Source organism: Musca autumnalis, unplaced genomic scaffold, assembly GCF_047663935.1.
Source record: "Musca autumnalis isolate F117 unplaced genomic scaffold, ASM4766393v1 scaffold_5, whole genome shotgun sequence".
Taxonomy (NCBI): Eukaryota; Metazoa; Arthropoda; class Insecta; order Diptera; family Muscidae; genus Musca; species Musca autumnalis.
Genome location: NW_027412088.1, coordinates 141,834,618 through 141,854,371, shown reverse-complemented (window position 1 = coordinate 141,854,371; position 19,754 = coordinate 141,834,618). Strand labels below are relative to the sequence as shown.

At 36.1% G+C, this 19,754-nt stretch overlaps 1 protein-coding gene across 2 annotated transcripts in view; it reads left to right on the top strand.

Annotated features, from left to right (window-relative positions):
* Positions 1-19,754, top strand: part of Fatp3 (Fatty acid transport protein 3) — a 203,467-nt gene that overhangs the window by 135,502 nt on the left and 48,211 nt on the right. Inside the window, exon 1 of one of the 2 annotated variants that reach the window (XM_073957348.1) lies at positions 9,658-10,125. The exons of the other annotated variant lie outside the window; for it this stretch is intronic. The gene's annotated coding sequence lies outside the window, so the exon portion shown is untranslated. Of the gene's footprint in view, positions 1-9,657; positions 10,126-19,754 lie in introns of those variants that run through there. 2 annotated transcript variants of the gene reach the window in all.

The following is a 19,754-nucleotide window of genomic DNA, read 5'->3' as shown; positions in this document are numbered from 1 at the left end:
CTCCCATACAAAGGAACCACCCGATTTCTCCACATAAAATTGTGGGCGAATGGTACATTTGCGGCAAAAAGAAAACTAAACAAGTAAAAAAGCATCATTCGGCTTTGCCGACAGAGATATACCCTCAGCCTATGTGAATTAAAACTTTCATCTACGGATAGATCGAATGTATTTAGGGTATTTTCAGAATTTTGTGGCCCCTTTTTGGACATTTGAACTTGCCGACAAAATGTGGATTAGGATGGAAGTTCAAAAATGTTGCGGAGGAGGTACTTGAAGGAATTGACCGACATAGTCCATTATGTAAGAGGATCTTATTTAGGGAGTCATTTGGGTCATCGTATAACTTTTGTATGCCAAGAAGCATGGACTTGTCCACTTAAACACAAATGTTGTGGGGTAGGTTCCCTAAGGCGACGACCGATATGAGTCATTTCAGAAGTTAAACTAAGTTTGGACAAATTATTAGGAGATCCAAATTTTGGACCAAATTGGTTGCCCCATTCAAGGGATATCGTGCAGGTATCTGAAGGAGTGGATCAATATGGCTTATCTTCGAACTTAAACTAAGTTTGGACAAAATATTACGAAGGCAAAATTTTGGACCAACTCGGCAGATCCGTTCGAGAGGTATCTTGCGCTCCAACCACTATACACGGTGTCATAGGATTTTTTTTTTTGCAACTTTCAGGCTATTTTCTCCGGAAGTATGGACTTGCCCCTGATGAAACTTGTACCGTCGTATGGGGGCAGTGAATACAAGTAGTTACAACAAAAACCAAAGCAATTCAAGAGCAGGTCCGAAACTGAACTTTTCCGAAATTTTGTGTGGGAGGTACCCAAAGGAGTGGACCTGTCCATATTGGAACCTCATCTAATCCTGGTAGAAATTTCACGATGGTCAAAGTATGAACCAGTTTGGTTACTTCCTGCAGAGTTATCGTGCGCACAAATTTTCCGAACATGTTCGATATTTTGTGGGGGAAGTACCGGAAGGAGTAGACCGATATTTAAACTAAGTTTGGACCAATTATTACGAAAGCCAAATTTTGGAACAAATCGGTTTATCCGTTCGAAAGTTATCGTGCGCTCCAGCCAGCCAGACGGACGAACGGACATGGCTTAATCAACTCGAAATTATCTGAAACGGATTTCGTCCAAACATACTTGAGGTCTAAGACCATTATTTCGATGAGGCACATTTTGTCCTATAAAAGTGTATATACCCTCGTTAACACCCAGCAAAATGTTCGATGCCAAAGATGCCATTCTATCATGGGTGCAAGTGATCTGGCATGTCATCTTTTTAGCATCTTCATCGATGAATTTTATATGAGCGTGGACCCCAAAAGATGCTAATCATTTTTGGATCCTAAGCATGTCATTTACACAAATGCTTTAACATGCAATTTCCACCAATGCTTTGGCATGTCATTTTCACCAACCCTTTGCAATGACATTATTATTACGACGAGAGTTTCGAGTCTCCGACAACATCAAGCCTACTGTAAATAATTAATCTTATATATTATGAAAAATGTGTATAAATAAAACACAAAATTCATCTCTATTGGATCGATAGAATGGGTTAAAATTCTGATGAAAAGATCGGATCTTTCACGACTTGCTTTGCATGGGTTCAAATGCAGATGAAAAGATCGGATCTTTCACTACTTCCTTTGCATTGGTTCAAATGTTAACGAAAAGATCGGATCTTTCACGACATCTTTTGAACCAATGCAAACGATGTCATGAAATCACATCATCGCATGGAACCCCTTCCTACAAATTTTGCTGCGCATAAATGCTGAGTGTATAAAAATAACCATATAAGTTATGCCGAAGTTAACGCTTCATTTACTTGTTATTTGGCTCTAGTTCCAGGTCTAGGAAGATGGCTGCTTCGATTGGCTGTAACCACAAAACTGCTGGAGTTAGTTGAGTAGGTTTGTCAGGGCAGCTAAATAGGTGCAGTGTTTCGTGAGGACCTGTACCACATGCTGGTCACATGCTTTATACGGAATCATAGGAATTTAGATGACTGCACCATCTTAAACTACATAGTTGAGCCAAAACTTCTCTAGTTTGTCTTGACAGCTGGCATTCCTTAGCAGTGATCTCTGAGGTATGTACTCCGAGGACCGCATTCACACCATACTTGTTTATTCCAGTTCTCAGGGCGGTATTCTGACAGATTTGAATATAATTCCATCGTGTTGCACTTGTAATCGTGGACCACACTGGCTCCGCATAGCGTATCACAGACCGGCTTATCGCGTTACATGTGGTCCACAAAGTTTCTTTGTCTGCATCCCAAGTGCTGTCTGCCTACATCCCACCCTGTCGCACATGCCACAGCTAGCATCCGCGGACTACGTGAACATACAATAAATAGGAGGGTTGGCGTTTCTTATTTGGGTTGACGACTTCTATTTTGCATTTCAAAATAGTCAGGCTTAATCCCATAGTCGTTGTTTTAATATTTTATTAAAACAACTTTAATTTATTAGAGGGAAAACAATGTTTACCAAGGGGTAAGGCAGAGAAGACTATAGTTTCGGATCTCGCCACCGATCCTTATCAGTTCACTTGTTTCTTGTTTTTCAACAAGAAACTTTTTATACCCAAATAGATACGTGTCCAAAGAAACACTCTGATTGAGAATTTCTTTGGCACTACCTAAACTCTAGCAACTTCACTTGCAAACACGTGAAATAAAATTTTCTGAAATCATCTTATATATAAAAGACAATGTGTGTATGTTTGTATGGTCCGTATAGACTCAAAAACGGATGAACCGATTTTCTTGAAAATTTCAGAGAATGTACAGGGAACACAGATGGTGAAAATAGGCTATATATTTTTTTGCATTTCGGAGGGGCGGGGTACCTCCCCTATGCCCTATTTTTAAAAACGCATTTTAGCAAAACTGACGAACGTAACGGAGAGAAAATTAATTTGCGAGACAATGGTTGTTGTGTCTACGATCCTAGGTACTAATTTGGGGCCTAAAGAGCCGACCACGCCCACTTTTTTAAATAGCTTACACATATATCAAAAACTGCTTAACCGATTTTCTTGAAAATTTCAGAGAATCTACTGGGAGGTGAAAATAGGTTATATATTTTGTTGAATTTCGGAAGGGGCTGGGAACCTCCCCCATGTCCTATTTTTTTGAAAACGATATTTTAACAAAACTGAAGAACGTATCGGAGAGAAAAATAATTTGGGGACAATGGTGGTTGTGTCTTCGACCCTATGTACTCATTTGGGACCAGACTACGCCCACTTTTTTAATATCCAAATCTACTAAACCGATTTTCTTGAAAATTTCAGGGAATGTATAGGGACAAATAGGCTATTTATATTTTTTAATTTCGGAGGGGACGGGGTACCTCCCCCATTCCCTCCTTATTTTAAAACCCTTTTAGCACGCCCATTTTTTAAATACGTGATATCTCCAAAACTTCTGAACCGATTTCCATGTAATTTTCAGATGATGTACAGGGAAGGCCCCTGGTGGAAATAGGCTATATAAAGTTACGAACGTGTCCGTTTCTCCAACCTTGGGTACATATTTTAGCCGTAAGACCCGACCACTCCCAATTTCTGAAATATGTTACAAATCAATGGAAATACCAGATGTTATGTATAACGAAGTCATCAGTTAACATACCGCCAAAATTTCATATAGACACCAACATTTCTGAAGATGTTTTATTTATAGTCACTTGCAGTTCCCGACTATTTTGCGACCCAAGAAAAATATAATTTACTTAGAAAAAGTAACATAAAACTGCAACGTGGACCGGGCCGGCTAGTAAAATATCATAAAATTTTTTTTCTTCCACACTTTCAGTTGGATTTTTAGTGAATAAGTTTTGTCACCAATGGGAACCTCAACAAGGTGCTCTTTAACCAAATTTAAATGGAAGGTGCTTACACCTGGCAAGTTTTATCGGATTCTGAAACTACAATGTTCATAGACGAGAAAATTAAAAAAACAAAAAATCGCCGTAGCGCTTTTTAAATAAATCGCGATTCGAGTTGACATTTTAATGGGTTTTTAGAAAATAAAGAAAATGTTGTAGCAGTGAAAATTCTGTACAAAATTGGCTGATTGATATTTTCCTAGGCTTTACCATTTTTGATATATAGAGGTTCAGATCAAACCGCCAGATTTTTTTCTTAGGTCTTCATATTTAGCTTGAAAACTGCAAATCCTTTCGAAATGGGACTAAAGTATATATTGTAGGTGTGAAAATTCTCTATAAGATTGGCTTTCGTAATTTTTTTCCCAGGTTGTACCATTTTTGAAATATATAAGTTTAAGTTGGGAAATTGCTGTCATGGCATTCTTTTATAAGGAGACGATACAGTTAGTGAATTGTCCCAATTTGAACTTCTATATCTAAAAAATGGTAAAACCCACGAAAATATCATTAAGGCCAACATTGTAGAGAATTTTCACTGCTACAACATGTTCTCCAATCTGATTTTGATAGGACTTGCGGTTTCCAAGCAAAATCGTAAAAACTTAAAAAACCCTAAAAAGGTGAACTGTGATGGCGATTTTTGTTTCTTGATTTTTCTCATCTATGAACATTGTAGGTTCAGAATCCGTAAAACTTCCCAGGTTTAAGCACCCTCAATTTAAATTTGGTACAAGTGCACCGTATCAAATGTCAAACTATAGGTAGTTCGGTAAAAACAATGTAGCTGATATCCTAAAAATATGTACCTAAAATCGGGAAGTACAGTTATATGGGGGCAATACCAAAACATGGACCTATATTGACAATTTGGAGAATTGTTGTGACCTTTAGGAATCTCTAGGGGGATATACCAAAACATGGTTCTATGTTGACAATTTTTTGTGCAGAAGGGTTGTGACCATTGCAGACCTTATACGAGTATGTCAAATTACAGCTATTTCGGGGGCTATACCAAAAGTGGGCCTATTTTTTTGGGAGAGAATTGTTGTGACCACTGCTAAATTCAATGTCAAATGACAGCTATTTCTGTTAAGAATTGTGGCAAAAAATCTTCAAAATCCCGAAAATCGGGAGGTACCGTTATATGGGGGCTATAATAAAACATGTACCTCTTTGGAAAATTTTTTTTTGGCCTCAAATATTAAACTGCAAGTAGTTCATTCGAAAAATGTATTCAAAATATCTGAAACCGGGCGGTACCGTTATATTCGGGCTATAACAAAACATGCCCACCTTCGAACTTGACTTGCATATGGAAAAAAGACACTCGGGTGCAAAAATATAGTGCTCTACCTCCATTATTGCGGCCAGTGATTAGAGTGATTACAGCAGACGGGCTGGCTAGATCGACTCAGAATTTGACCCTGATCAAGAATATATGCACATTATAGGGCCGCAAATGATTTTTAATGTGTTACAAACAGACATAATATACCCTCAATACTATGGTAGAGTGTATAAAAAGAGCATAAAAACATACAGGGTTCCCTCCCTGAAATATACACAATCATTAGAGCGTATAATTTATAATAAAAAGTATACGTCCTAAATGTTTAATTCGATGGTTGGTTATTAGGGTTATGACTTTTATACAACTTCGTATCCCTCTATTTTATTTTGATGAGTTTTTACCTGAGATTAGATAAAATTATAAGGTGATAAGGTGATCACGTCCAACATTCTTTGAAAAATTTTCTATAGGATCTTTTTTTGACAAATTTTTGAAGTCACTATAAAGCAGCAGATACGTATATTACTGAAAATAAGCTATGGAGCCACACGATATAACAAAAATGGCATAACCTTTGGTTTGTCACTAAATATATCATCATATCATTTTATTATATAAAAGAGCTTAGTGATGAGTGAGTGACGAAATCGCTGAAGCTAGAAAGTTGAAATTTTGACTGTGGGTTGCTGTTGCTGTGTAGGGGCGAGATAAGGCTCGGTTTTGGGAAATTCGTCCTAGAAGGGTACGAAAAGTACTAAAAGGTACTAAATATGATACCTATAGTATTAGGCAGACGGCAAGAGCTTACTTACTTAGCTGGCCCATTATAGAACATTTGTTCCATAAGCCGAACTAAGAAAAGATCTCCAATTCTTTCTGTTTGTTGCTTAGCTTTTTTGCAATATCGTGTCTCTCCATCTCTTTTTTCACTTGTTCGCTCCATCGAAGCCTTGGCCTGCCAGTTCTGCGTGTACCGCAATGTGTTCATATGTTCATCATCGCTCATTCTTCTTCTTTACGAAAATTACTAAATGGTACTAAATTTGGTACAATGTAGATTTGGGTGAACGGATAGCGCTGGAATCCCGAAATTTGGAATTAAGATTACTGTTGTTTATGGGTACGGAAAGTACTAAATTTGGATTTGAGGGAACGGATTGAGCTGGAACTCGGAAATTTGGAAGTAAGATTACTGATGGACTGTAGCATTGATATGGAAATCCGTACTAATGTTTATGAAAAGCACTAAATGTTACTAAAATTGGTACGATTTGGATTTTGATGAACGGATAGCGCTATAATCATGAAATTTGAAATTCAGATTACTGTAGAATTGTAGTATTCAGTTAGTGTTGGAAAATCGTACTTATGAGTACGAAAATTACTAAATGGTACTAAATTTGGTACAATGTGGATTTGGGTGAACGGATAGAGTTGGAACCCTGAAATTTGGAATTAAGATAACTGTTGAAGTGAAGGATTGAAGGATTAATTTTGGAAAATCGAAGAGTTATTATTTGCTATTGTTGTCAGTGTAGGGTTGATATATGAGGTTGTCGAAACACGTACCATAAGTATAAGAAAATTACTAAATGGTACTCAAGTTTTTATTGGGTGTTGGGACAGAGCTGGTGTGTAACGTTGGTGTATGGGGGTGGTTTAAGAAATACGCACCATAAATTTACGAAAAGTACCAAATCGGTTTAAATCTTGTATTGGGTGTAGGAACATAGCTGGAATTCTAAATTTGTTCTCAGAGTCATTGTTGGTATGTGGGGTTACGATATGGAGATGGCTTTGAAAATGCATAATATAAAAAGTACTAAATGGTACAGACTTTTGTACAATTTGTTATTGCGTACAATTGTTATTGATATATTGGGGGGGAGGTTTCGGAAATTCGTACTTATGTATTTATATGTAAAGCACTATACATAATTGGTTTTGGGGATCTGTAAGAGTTGGAAATGAGAATAGCGATTGGTATATGGGGTTGATATAAGAAGGTATTTTTTGAAGGTTATACCCAGGTGTGCGAAAAGTATTAAATTTGGTACCATTTTGCTATTGCATGAACGAGGGAAAGGATTTTTTTGGAAATGTATAAAAATTCTGATATTTGGCATGAAGGTCGCTGAGGGTTGAAATCGTATTGGAAATACTTACTATAAAGCCACAAAAAAGTACTAACTGGTACTAAAATTTATCTTGGCTGAATTTTTTAGAAGAATATTTAAATTTATGAGGATAGAAATCCCTTACTAAAATACGTCAAAATGTTTGACTTGCTGTTGATGTATAGGGTTGAGATGTGGCTGATTTTTTTTTTTTTTGAAAATCGAATTAAAGTGGTACGAACAGTACATAACAAAAAATATTAATTAAATATTATTAAAATATTTAAGTGGAATAAAAGTTATTATAGTCAATAATGGACAAAAGGTCAGTAAATAATTGTTTGAGAATTTTTTTTTCATTTCATGATGTATAAAAAAGTCAAACTGGTTTGTGCAAGACCTTTTCTAATGCTTAAATAGAATAAACGTTTTTTAGTGATTAATAGGCAAAAGTTAATTCATTCTTATTGTGAAAAAGGTCAAAAAGTCCAAAGACAGCGGAATCCTATGCAAATGCATATATGGTTAGATGGTCGTAGAGGTAATCTGATATGACAGAAACTCGTTTTATCACAAAATAAAACAAATTAGGCCCAGCACATTTTGCATATTTTGCATATTGTGCATATTTTGACATATTTTGACATATTTGCATAAAATGAGCATATGCCAAACCATATGCAAAAATATATACAAGGATTTGTGGTCTAAAAATCCCACCGAAATGGCTGAAATGTGGTATTAAATCTTCGTCAGGGGTATGAAGCTTTACACCTGAAATTTGTCCGCGTGGGTCCACGTCTTCATATAGCCCCAATTTCCGATATTTTGAAGGTTGCTGCCTCAACATCATACATAATTGACTGACATTTTCGATAAAGTCTTCGTTGGGAGTATACAACTTTCCACCTGAAATTTGTTAGTATAGGTCCACGTCTTCATATAGCCCACATAGAACGGTACCTCAGGATTTCAGGTATTTTGAAGGTTGTGGCCACAGTAATCCACCGAAATGGCTGAAATCTGGTATTTGGCCTTCATTTGAGGTATTAAACGTTCCATATGAAATTTGTCGGTACAGGTCCAAGTCTTCATATAGCCCCCATAGAACGGTACCTCAGGATTTCAGGTATTTTGAAGGTTGTGGCCACAGTAATCCACCGAAATGGCTGAAATCTGGTATTTGACGTTCATTTGATGTTTTAAACGTTCCATATTAAAATTGTCGGTATAGGTCAACGTCTTCATATAGCGCCCATAGAACGGTACCTCCCGATTTTCGGTATTTTGAAAGTTGTTGCCTCAATATCCCACCGAAATGACTGAAATTTGGTATTTAGTCTTCGTTGGTGGTATAAAACTTTCCACCTAAAATTTGTCTGTTTAGGTTAAGGCCTTCCTATAGCCCCCATAGAACGATACCTCCCGATTTTCGGTATTTTGAAGGTTGTGGTCACAGCAATCCACCGAAATGGCTGATATCTGGTATTTAGTCTTCATTTGGGGTATTAAACATTCCATATTAAAATTGTCGGTATAGATCCACGTTTTTATATAGCCCCCATAGTACGGTATCTCCCGATTTCCGGTATTTTGAAGGTTGTGGCCTCACTATCCCGCCAAAATGGCTGAAATTTGGTACTAAGACTTCCTTGGGGGTAAACAAACAACTTTCCACATAAAATTTGTCGGTTTAGGTTCAGGCCTTCATATAGCCCCCATAGAACGATACCTCCGATTTTAGAAAATCGGTTGAGGCTGTGGTTATAGATTTCTCTATTTTATTGACTTGTCTGAAAAGAATTTTAAAAATTGTTCATACAAACATTTTTGTGCCTATTTTTGAAATATTTGTTGCATAAGAAAATTTATGCATTTTGCATAACTTTGCATATGTCATACATATGTTTCGATTGCAATTTAATCAGAAGCCAAAAATAGGCCCTGTCCCAAAATTTGACATGACTCGGACCAAAAGGAGGGGTTGCATAAAATTCCGCTGTCTATTAATTATACATCGAATGTAAATCTTAGGACGTATACTTGTTAATATAAAGTATTCGCTCTATGGTACTCGTTTTGTATCTTTCAGGAAGGGAACATTTCTTCGAAATTATATTGTTTAAAGAATGAAGAACCTACATTAAAACCCCCCTTGAAAATCCGCCCACAATTTTCTTTGGTATGGCAACATTAATAATTTCTTTATTCTCTGAAAAATAGCGTGTACTCAGAGTTTTATAAGTACATAATAACATATGTTCATATGTGTTTTCTTATCTCTTACAGCACTTACTGACTGACTGAATCACTCAATCAGTCAGTGCCTCCAATATACAACAGTCTAGCTAGCTAGCTAATAGCTAACAAGCAAACAAAACAATTCGCTCTTCTTCTAATGAGTGTTCTGGTGGCGGACGGCAGTGGACGATTTGCAATGTTTTGAAAATATCAATAGTATCGCCTATTGCAATCGAGACTATGTTTGACTGACTGTTACTGTCGTCGTCGTCGTTGGTCCCCCACAAGAAAAACTAACAAACGACCACAGCTAGTCAGTTAGTAAGCCTGAGAGAGTCGTATTGAACGGCTGTCAGCTGTTCCTCTGGAAATTCGTAACTGTGTGTGAATGCGACCAAACCGGCTCCAATACGTGTTGTCTGTGAAAACTAAAACCGAAACGAAATAATAAACATTAAATAATATATTAATTAATAATAGGAAAAAAAGTTAACTAGAAATAAATTGTTAATTAAGAAAAATATTAACCAACAACAAAAAGGTATGGCGAGATAGTGTGAGGCCTAGAGCCTATGAATGAATTGTAAAATAATGCTACATAATACACCAAACAACAATAAATATACGACAAATGTGAAAAGTACAAAACATTAATTGATTAGAAAATAAAAGAAAAACAAACAAAAGGGTGAGGTCGGAAGATATGGGGGAATTTGTGATTTTTTCCACTCACACAAATAGATACATACATACGCATCTATGTATGTCTAGCAGTTATTTTTAAAATAAATGTATGTTTTTTTTTGTTCGCCTGAAGTGTTCGCTTAAAGTGCAATAAAACACAATCAACCAACCCGCCATAAACTGCCAGATGTAGTGGGACACGGTGCGGTGCAATGGAATATCTAGTGTGGACATAGTATTTTATTCATTATCTTGTCTGAGAGTGTCATACAGGAAAGTCATTTTGAATTGTTCGTCAGTCATAAGAACTAATCGATTGATGATAATATCTGAGAAAAGACAAACTTGTTCTACAACTAACTACTCTGTATTAGTATGTGGTGTTTAGAAGTTAGCACCAGCTGTTATAGCCCGAACCTCTTGTATCGCCGACCACCCACTACCTTTGGAACAAATACTGGCAGATGATTTGTTTACATCACATTCTACTTGAAGAGCAGCACTACTGTTGCTCATTGGTTTTTTGTTTGTTTGTTTTTTTTTTTTGTTTTTTTTTTTTTTTTTGTTTGTCTTCCTATAACAACAAGTGGTCGGTGGCAGTGTTGCCACTGTCGAATGGTAGCAAATGATTTGTTTGATTTGCTCTTGAAATCAAAAACATCACATATTAATGTGCGAATAATTTGAAATTGAACCAAAAGAAACCTCTTGGGAAACTTAATTTATTACAATTGTGGTAATCACCAATCACCATGGAGGGTATATACGTTTAATTTTTATACCTTCCACCCTAGTATAGAGGGTATACTAAATTTGGTTTTCTGTTTGTAACTTATCGAAATAATCAATTGTGACCCCATACATTATATATATTCTTGAACACTTTAGCGACCGCAATAATTAAGCAAGAACTTGATATTTTTGCATCCGAGTGTTTTTTTTTCATAGGCAGGTCAATTTCGAATATGGTTTGGCGAGGATTTTAGCTGCATTTTGTGTCCGAACTAGCTGCAATTTGAAATTCTAGATTTCCAGTGTTCACAAAACCAAAAATTGTCAACATAGGTACATATATTGGTATAGCCTCCATATAACGGTACCTCCGAATTTTAGGTGTTTTGACGATTTTAGCTATATTTGTTGAACGAACTGAAATTTGTCACTTGAAGTTCCCAGTGGTCACAAAATTTCTCCACAAAAAAATCAACATGGGTTCATATAACGGTACCTCCGAATTTTATATATTTTGAGGATTTTAGTTGCATTAATTTGTTCGAGCTAGCTGTAATTTAATATTTAATGTGCCAATTGGTAACAAAACTTTTCCACTATAAATCGTCAACATAGGTCCTTGTTTGTACCTACCGATTTTCGATATTTTGTGGGTATAAGCTAAAATTTCTAACCGTACTAGCAGTAGTTTGACATTTAATGTTCCCTGTGGTCATAAAATTTCTCCACTAAAAACATGTCAGCATAGTTTCATGTTTTGGTATAGCCCCCATATAACGGTACCTCCGGATTTTAGGTGTTTTGAAGATATTAGCTACATTTTTTGACCGAACAACTACCTGTAAGTAGACAATTAAGATTCCCAGTGGACACAAAACTTCACCACTAAAACTTGCCAACAAAGGTTCATGTTTTGGTATAGTCTCCTATATAACGACACAACCGAATTTTAGGTGTTTCGAGAATTTTAGCTATATTTGTTGACCAAACTACCTGTAATTTAACATTTGAAGTTCCCAGTGGTTAAGGATTTTAACTACAAGTTTTACTTCTCCACAAAGAAGTGTCGATATAGGTCCCTGTTTTGGTATAGCCCTATATAACATTACCTCCAAATTTTAGGTATTTGAAGAATTTTAGCTACATTTTCTTTGATTGAACTACCTGTAATTTAACACTTGAGGTTCTCAGTGGCCCCAAAACTTCTCCATCAACAATTGTGGACATAGGCCAACGTTGTGGTGGATCCCAAATATAACGATACCGACCTATTTCAGTTATATCTTGCTGACCGAATTGGCTAAAACTAGGTATTTCAAGTTCCCATTTGTCAAAAAACTTCTCCACTTAAAATTGTGGGCATTGGTACTTTTCTAATAGAAAGAAAAGTAATTATTCCATATAAGTTCAGCCCGGCTGAACTTAACGCTTTTTTACTTTTTTCAAGTTATGTGATAGGTATTGGTTAGATTACGCTGTTGGACGAGCTGCTGCCGTTGATGTGGACAGCCAATTCAATCGGAGACTAGCTGTCCATTGCCCTAATCCTGAAAAGAGAGAAAAGGAAGAGGTAGAAACAGGATGGGACAGAAATAGGGGAGATGAGAGTGGTTAAAAGTGACGAGAAAGCATGGGATAAGGATTAATTAAACTTGATCAAATTTAGGATGACCCGACCGACCCATAGTCATTAAAGTATCTTAAGAGGGCCTCAGGAGCTATGGAAGAAAAATAATAGAGATATAATCTCACAATCGCATCAACCACATGTGTCGTTTGTTCCTTAGACTAAGGCGCCGGCAAAGAAGGCCATCGATTGTTTCAGTCTCTTCCACATCTTCAAATGGCCTGCATTACTCAATATTGTTATCCTCCTATTTTCTTGTCATAGACCTTATTTAGCAATGACCAGCAATGACGCCTACTACATTTCTGATCTCTGATTTGTCATGGGAGAGAAGAGACGAACTGCGTCCTGAGATTATGGTCCAGATTGATACCTTGAGTCTAAGTCTGTTCTAACAAATCTTTATGGGTTTTCAATGTAAAACTTATTGAGTTTGTCGAGGAAAAAAGCAAAACGCTGCACAGAGGGGAAACATAGGCCTAAACCTGCTCAAAACTCAAAATATGAAAATCGTTTTTTATGAAAAAAATTGTGATAAACGGCAACCAGACTCTTTTCTACATCCAATCCAATGCAGCTGTCGATTGAACTCAGCCATACTGAAAACAAAAAGTAAATTTTCGAAAACTAAGAAATTAGGTGAACATTAAAATGACATTATTTTCGCGAAAATTTATATTTTTCAAGATTTATTGTTTTTGTACAGTCTCCGAACAAGATTAGCATTTAAAATTTTCAGATTGATTTTACATCTTTGCTCTATAATAATGGTGATACATATCCTCTTTATGAAATTTTTTATGATAATTTTTAAGATTACTACAATTTCAATAGTGAAAAAGTCTATTTCCCCGTCGTTTCCCGACCATAGTTTCTTCTAATGTTTTATGCGCTTGAGTCTCAAATATCAGATTCAATCATAAAAAATTGCGCATATTTGCGCCATTCAGAAAAAATCTAATTTTTCTCAACTAAAATATGAAATATTTTTATATGGAATTGCAAGGTTTACTCACACTAGATTTTGTTCCGCCTTATAACCGGGACTCGTATTAATCAGACTAAACCAACACCTATCAAATATATTTGCATTATTCAGAAACATTCTCATGTGAATTGAGAAAAATTTAATTTAAGTAAGTTTCAAAAAATAAAATTTGGAATGAAATATATGTATATGGGACTATACATACATCTGTACCGATTTGTTTGAAAATTGGCTCAATGTTTTTTTAGGCTAGTTCAGGTTGCATGTGTCAAATTTCAGTGATTTTGGTGCATTTTTATCTCAAATCAGATGCGAATATATATGGAAGCTGCATACAAATCTGGACCGATTTTCATTATTTTCTATAGGATTAATCCTTGTACAGAAGATATGCTTTGTGCAAAATTTTATATCAATCCGACTATAAATGAGCTTTCTAGGGCTTTTGATCAAATTTTAACACAATTTTCCCCTCTGTGCGCTGGCTTGACAAAGTCCTTCACCTACAGATCAGAAGACTGGGAATCCCGTCTTGATAGTTTATCGAATGTGCCACTTTCCTCATCGTTGCAATGCTCTGGCGCCCAACAAAATTAAACAAGTTTTTAAGATAGACCAACAACATAGAAAAATTGGTAATATATGTAACAGAGAAGGACCCGAATGCAGCCTGGCTATCCACATATACTCGTATTGTGACTGCCTGCAAAGTCCGTCATTCCCACTAGTAGCTCCATGGCTTTCACCACTGCATAGACATCTGCCTGAAAAACTCTGCAGTTATTGTACGAGTTTCTTATGTATTGTTCTTTATCTAGATATATAGGATTTCAGGGAGTGACCTGCCCTGCACCTACTCTTTCCTTTCCGGGATTATTACATCAGCTGGCGAGATGTAGTCGGAAGTGGTGAGATAAGAATGCTTGGATCTCCAAGACGTAAACAAAGCCAGATGTTAAGTTCCCTGAGACCCAAAGAACCTCAGGATGCATGATGATGAATCAGAATATACAAGGATTTCTATATTTAGTACAGCAATTAATGCTGCCTGAAGTATGTATGTTGCACATTATCTAACCTGGACGGATTCGAATTATTACTTATGAGAAACGAGACAGTCATAGGTTTTCCATTGTAGATGATGGTCGAGCACCACTCCGAGGTACTTCGCTTCCGTAGAGAGATTTAAGTGCACTCCATCTAGCATTGGCGGTACGGAGTCAGCAATATTTCTTTTCCTGGTGACTAGTACCAACTGTGGTTTGAGCATTATGGTGTGTTGTGTCCTTAGTAACTGATTTCCTTAATGATCTCTCTCCAATGTTTGAGTTGATTAGCCAGGTTTTCAGCAATCTTTCAATATCGCAGCTCTAGAGCCGAATGGATAGATTCGAGTTTTAAATTTTTAAAAGCTCCTTCCGTCTCCAAAAAAGTAGTTAAGGTGCGATTCGACTCATCCATATTATTTTCTATACAACCGACAACCTCTTATAAAGCTATTTCAGTTGATTTCCCTTTGGCAATTTCCGCCCATTACTACAGGTTTTGAAATATTCGACATCAGATTCCTTGGAATTCTTGCATTTTAGGTATAAAGTGTCTTTGGCAATATTACTAACAACAATGCGCGGTATCTTTTTATGAAAAAATAACCCTCATGCGAATCACGTTTAAAAACTCCTTTAAAATGTGATCGTATCAGATCAAAGTATTCTACAAAATTATTTGTCATAAGATTTTACTGTAGGTCCCCGAATACACCAAAACTCTAAATCGTACTTGAACGCCAGAAATTTGCCAAAAGTAAAATCACGTTTTAGGGTTAATGTTGCACTTTATCTGAGTTTATTAAGTTTTGTCCCACAAAACTTCATTCTAGATAGAAGACGTCAAAGAAGAAAATATAAACCCAAATATTTATACCCTATACCACAATGTGGAAAAGGGTATTATAAGTTTGTTTTGGTAAAAATTCATGTAACACCGCGAAATATTCGTCGGAGACCCCCAATGTGGTATACCGTTCTTCATATCTCGACGAGATAAATCGATTTTGAGATGTGTGTCCGTCCGTCCGTCTGTCCATTATAAATTGTAAACACGCGCCAGGCCGCAATTATGGACCGATCGTCACGAAATTTTGTATGGAGGTCGGGTTCAGATCAGAATAGATCCCTATTCTTATTGGTGATGATCGTGAAATATTTAGCGGGTGAAATGGACCAAAAACATAATACTTATCCAATTTTCTAGCGGCTCTGTAGGTCTCAATAATAGTCCGATCAACGCGTAATTTTAAATAAGGTAAGAGTATATCACAAAGGAGAAGCTTGCAATTTGAGATGGCGATCGGATAATATTTAGAGGGTTAAATGGACCAAAACTTTTGTGTGAAAATTGTGAAAAATTTTAATATACAGCTTATATCTTAATTCCTGGAAGTGACATTCCGGACAAGTGAGATATACTTGAAAGTGGAACGCTTGACCTTTCAATTGATGCCAATTATGTTGGTGTTGCCAATTATGTTAGTGTAATAATAAAATCGCTAGAAGTCGCAATTATACATCACTAGTCACGAAATTTTGCACCGGGTAAGAGTATAGGTCGAAAAAGATGCCTACAATTTTGAATGATGATCTGATATTCTTTAGCGGGTGAAATGAACCACTACTTTTGTATGAAAAATATAAAAATTTTATTTTTGGTCGATATTTTAATTCCTTAATATTTCGCAAAGTAGCCTACATATGGAAAAAAAACTACTGACCTTTCCTCTGATGTAAATTGCAATAAAGTGTTTGCTAGATAACGTGCCTACTGCCTAATATATAATGGGTTCTGTGTAGAGAACCACATTTTTATCCCATGCTACATATTGTCTCTCCAAAAGTTTATGTAACACCACGAAATATTCGTCCTAGACCCCTTATTTGGTATACCAAAATTCATATCTCGACGAGATAAAGCGATTTAGCGATGTGTGTCCGTCCATTAAAAATTGTAAACAAGCTTAAGGCCGCAATTATGGACCGATTGTAAAAAAATTTTTAAGGAGATTAGTTTTTGGTGATGATCGTGAAATGTTCAGGGGATGAAATGGACCAAAAACAAAATTTTAACCAATTTTGTAGCGGCTCTGTAGGTCAAAATAATAACCTGCAAAATTTTAAACAAAGTTTGAGTTTATGATGAAGAAGAAGCGTACAAACCAATGTGAAGATCAGATAATACTTAGCGGGTTAAATGGACTAAAACTTTTGTGTGAAATTGGTAAAAATTTCAATAACGTAGCGGTTAAACAACGGAAGTAGTAGTAGTTTCATTTCATTTTAGTTTGTGTGAACTAAATTTTCCTTTCCTGCTACAAAAATGTCTTTGTCATGCTAGATAACTTTTTGGTTTTGTCATAAGTATTATGTATACATTACATCTCTGATATTTGATAATTAAATTTTCACAATCATTGAAAAGAAGTTCCGTGGAGAGCGATTGTCCAGGGTTAGTGGTATATGGTATCCCATGGTCGGCTCCGTCCGACTATAGACTTTTCTTACTTGTTTTTGAATAAATTTGTTTTGTTCTTTTTCGAGTTGATGTATAAAAGTAACATGAAATTTAGTTTTAGACGAAAGGTGTTAAAAGAAGAAACATTCTACACAAACTTTCACTGTATGTTCAATAACAAACTAGATATCTAAGTAAAATACTTTGTTAAGAAAATGACGTTACAAATTAGATATTATAGGTAGAAATCGTGATTTTTAATACGTTACACTGGTAACCCTGATCTCAAAAACAATTGTTTGCTGAAAACATGGCTAAGCTGTTAAAACTTTGTTGCTTATTCTCTTTTCTGATATGTGTTGATCATGTGTTCTGCAAAATATGGGTTGCGTGTCCGTTGCTCTTTTATTATAGGAACAATATCAAATAGCATCAGCATCGCTAGCAATATTTTTGTGAAATTTGTTGCTACATGTTGCCGTTGTTCATTGTTGCTAAACATATGTCGAAGAAATTTAAGCAGGCAAAGCTGCAAATATTCGGTGCTTTTGCTAATATGGCGTTAGCATTTTAAACCTGATTGTGTCAAGAGAAGAAATGTTCTAAATGAAATTTCATTATGAGTCTCTGAACAAAAGAAATTTGTAGCTATAATATTTAACATCTACAGAAGCTTTCGTTTTTATATATGATTTAGGACCATATTATATCGTTCTTATTCACATTTTCGTTATCTGCGGTCACAAAATATAGTTTATTCATATTTTTTGCATTATAAATTCTTTCAGAAGATTATGTGTGCTCGATACAAACTGTTTTTGGAATATTTGTGGTGAATATATATAGGGAAAATATTGATAACCCAGATCGCACATTGTAAAATTACGTATTTTAGTATTATAAACCAAAATAACCTCATCAGGATAAGTCATAGGTTCCTGATATTGTATGTGAAAATGCGGGGATAATCTCCGCCCAGCAAAATTTTATGGAATTGGTTCCATGAGATGCCATGATTTCACTGGATCTTTTGCATTGGTTCAAATGAAGTCGTGAAAAATCCGATCTTTTCATCAGCATTTGAACCCATTCCATCGATCCAATAGAGATGAATTTTGTGTTTTTATTTATACACATGTATATATTTTTTCTTTTACTTATCTAAGGTTTATTAAAGCTATGTAAGATTTATTACGCTAGGAAGTCCCAATCATTGAGCAAAAAATAGAGTCGGACTGCAATCTTTGGTATTATAAAATTTTCCTTGTCTGCTGTAGAGAGCCCTGCTCTACAAGTCGATTTGTAGATCCCTACATTTCCAAAATGTTCGTAAAATAAAATTCACGAAATAGTAATTTGCAGTCTAGTTGCCGCTACACGCCATCTCTACTCATATTAGTCGAGGACTCAATCAAAGTAAGCCGTGCGATAGAACAGTGATAGTAGTGATAGTAACCCTTTGAGATTGTCAAGCACTCCACGCTGTTTCAGTTCATCGAGCAGACTACTCTCCGGCCAAGTTTGAAACGTTGGATAATAAATTATATGTTTGGACGCCTGTCGTGCGTAGAATTTAGGATCAAGATGTCCGAGACCCGTAGAGTGAAACTTGGAGTTGTCCGAGGTGATATTGCAGGAACTGTCTAACCTATAACGTATGCGGATGATTGTACGATCTTGGTGTCAGGTGCCTTCCCTGATGACATTTGTAAATGGCTAACTCATTTTTGTCTGATCTTACCACCCTTTTCCACTCGAGGAATATACAAATATCAGCCAATAAATCTACGGCCACTTTGTTCACCACCTGGGCGGCAGAGTTGAGAGCAATAGAGTTGAATGTCATGGTCGCTGGGAGCAGAACCAGGATCAACAAGCAGAACCAGGATCAACAAGCCTATCAAGCAGGTTTAAGAAGTATTCACAGATTCAATAAACAACTATCGTCTGCATGCGGTCCTCGGAGAATGTCGGCCATTTATCTCAGCTGAGGAGCGTTAGCTGTCAGGAGAAAGCAGAGTACTTTTGGCTCAGTACGCTCGGGATGGTACTGCCGTTTAAATTTCTATAGAGCAAGGTTTCATGACATAAAAGATCTGCTCAGCATCAAATCTACTAACAAACTTCAATATGTCGCCACATTCATTAAGCAGAAAAATGAACATATAAACTACTGTTACAACAACAAACTGCAATTATAATTAAGTTATAGTTATTTCATAAATTGCTTTGAATAAATAAAAAACCATGAAAATCATATTTCAACAAGACGTGAAAAAATCATGCCAAAGGGTTGGTGAAAATGACATGCCAAAGATTAGCGAAAAAGCTATTCTAGGGAATTAATTAAGATGACATGCCGAAGAATTGGTATAGATGCCATGCCAAAGAATTGTTGAACAGCCATTCCACCGAGTTAGTGGAGATGACATGCTTAGGATCTGAAAATGAATTGCATCTTTTGGGGGTCACGCTCTTGTAAAAAGAATGAGTGAAGATGCTAAAAAAATGACATTCCATTTCACTTGCACCCATTCTTGAATAGCATCTTTGGCATCGAACATTTTGCTGGGTGGCTATATCTGACATACGAGTCCTAACAACCATGATTTTGGCATGGTCCTATATACTA